The sequence below is a fragment of the Bubalus bubalis genome, chromosome 9 (assembly GCF_019923935.1).
Source record: "Bubalus bubalis isolate 160015118507 breed Murrah chromosome 9, NDDB_SH_1, whole genome shotgun sequence".
In the NCBI taxonomy this organism is placed as follows: domain Eukaryota; kingdom Metazoa; phylum Chordata; class Mammalia; order Artiodactyla; family Bovidae; genus Bubalus; species Bubalus bubalis.
In genome coordinates, this window is record NC_059165.1 from 46,018,859 (window position 1) to 46,021,243 (window position 2,385).

Consider the following 2,385-nt stretch of genomic DNA (forward strand, 5'->3'; position numbering starts at 1 on the left):
ATTTTTGTTTGCTTATTGACTTGCTTTTTAATGTTCTGCTCCTTATCAGGATATATGAGTATGTGCATAGAGACCTTGGGTTTTTTTTTTTTTTTATCCACAGCTGTATTTCCAGTTGGTACATAATATGTAGTAAAATTGGATTATTTGTTGAATAAATAAACAAATGAATGCATGAATAAAGGAATATTAAAGGAGATTGCTTTCATTTGAAAGTCAGTTGTACTACAATACAGGGGCTAGTCATTTCTCTGGATATTGGGGCATGTAAAAATGAACCAGGGAGTTAATCCAGGGAGGTAGTTTGGTTGCAAACAAACCCTTCAAGTTGTATCAGTGCTGGGTAGGTTTTCCTGGGAGGAGACACAGGTACTCTAGCTTAAAGTGGGGATGTGGAGGAACCTAAGACCAGACCTCTTAATCAGTTGTGTTCTCATGTTTATTCTCTGCATGCTTGTCTCTACATCCTTCTGTGAAACTACTTCATTCTTGTCTCTGAGCTCTTTTAATTCTTCCATAAATTAATCTTGCACCTGCTTGCCCTTCTCATAGTCCTGACTCAGCACTGATGTCTCTTTTCATGGTCTTGCGCTACCAGCAATTCTCTAAATTTTTCTTATACCCTCTTTTCCTCCTTCCTTAGAGATAGACACAGATTGGTCCAATCCCTCCCTTGATGCCAGGCCACAGGAGGTTGCCAGCTAGCCTAAGGATTGGATTTACTTACATTAAGTTCAGCTTCTTGGGCAGCAGAGGTTGTGGATGGAACAATAGTTTAGTAGTAGTGAGGCAGACAGTGGTTGACATCCCAGATGAACATTTGTTAAGGAGATAAATGGACACAAAATAGCTAGATTTTACTGTAAAACAGGAAGAGGGCATGGCAACCCACTTTAGTATTCTTGCCTGGAGAATTCCCATGGACAGAAGAGCCTGGTGGGCTACAATCAATGGGGTCACAAAGAGTCGGACGTGACTGAGCGACTAAGCACAGCACTGTAAAACAGAAGGATTCCATAGGCATGAACAATAGTACTGGGGGTCAGGAAAGGGACAGATCACTTCTGACCTAAATGGGGTCATGGATTCATTTTTCCTTTGTAGGAGCAGTTTTCGTGAATCATAAATAAGAAACTTCTTGCGAGTATCAAAGAGAAGACAAAAAAACGGATTGTCAGGTACGTACAGAGGGACCACGTCTAAGTCCAAAGTTCTATTTCTCTTTATTCAGCAGTTCACATTTTGATGGGTAGATCAGTCACTCAGTCGTGTCCGACTCTTTGCGACCCCATGAATTGCAGCACGCCAGGCCTCCCTGTCCATCACCAACTCCCGGAGTTCACTGAGACTCACGTCCATCGAGTCAGTGATGCCATCCAGCCATCTCATCCTCTGTCGTCCCCTTCTCCTCCTGCCCCCAATCCCTCCCAGCATCAGAGTCTTTTCCAATGAGCCAACTCTTCGCATGAGGTGGCCAAAGTACTGGAGTTTCAGCTTTAGCATCATTCCTTCCAAAGAAATCCCGGGCTGATCTCCTTCAGAATGGACTGGTTGGATCTCCTTGCAGTCCAAGGGACTCTCAAGAGTCTTCTCCAACACCACAGTTCAAAAGCATCAATTCTTCGGTGCTCAGCCTTCTTCACAGCCCAACTCTCACATCCATACATGACCACAGGAAAAACCATAGCCTTGACTAGACGAACCTTTGTTGGCAAAGTAATGTCTCTGCTTTTGAATATGCTATCTAGGTTGGTCATAACTTTCCTTCCAAGGAGTAAGCGTCTTTTAATTTCATGGCTGCAGTCACCATCTGCAGTGATTTTGGAGCCCAGAAAAATAAAGTCTGACACTGTTTCCACTGTTTCCCCATCTATTTCCCATGAAGTGATGGGACCAGAGGTCATGATCTTCGTTTTCTGAATGTTAAGCTTTAAGCCAACTTTTTCACTCTCCACTTTCACCTTCATCAAGAGGCTTTTTAGTTCCTCTTCACTTTCTGCCCTAAGGGTAGTGTCATCTGCACATCTGAGTTTATTGATATTTCTCCTGGCAATCTTGATTCCAGCTTGTGTTTCTTCCAGTCCAGCGTTTCTCATGATGTACTCTGCATATAAGTTAAATAAACAGGGTGACAGTATACAGCCTTGATGTATTCCTTTTCCTCTTTGGAACCAGTCTGTTGTTCCATGTCCAGTTCTAACTGTTGCTTCCTGACCTGCATACAAATTTCTCAAGAGGCAGATCAGGTGGTCTGGTATTCCCATCTCTTTCAGAATTTTCCACAGTTTATTGTGATCCACACAGTCAAAGGCTTTGGCATAGTCAGTAAAGCAGAAATAGATGTTTTTCTGGAACTCTCTTGCTTTTTCCATGATCCAGGGGATG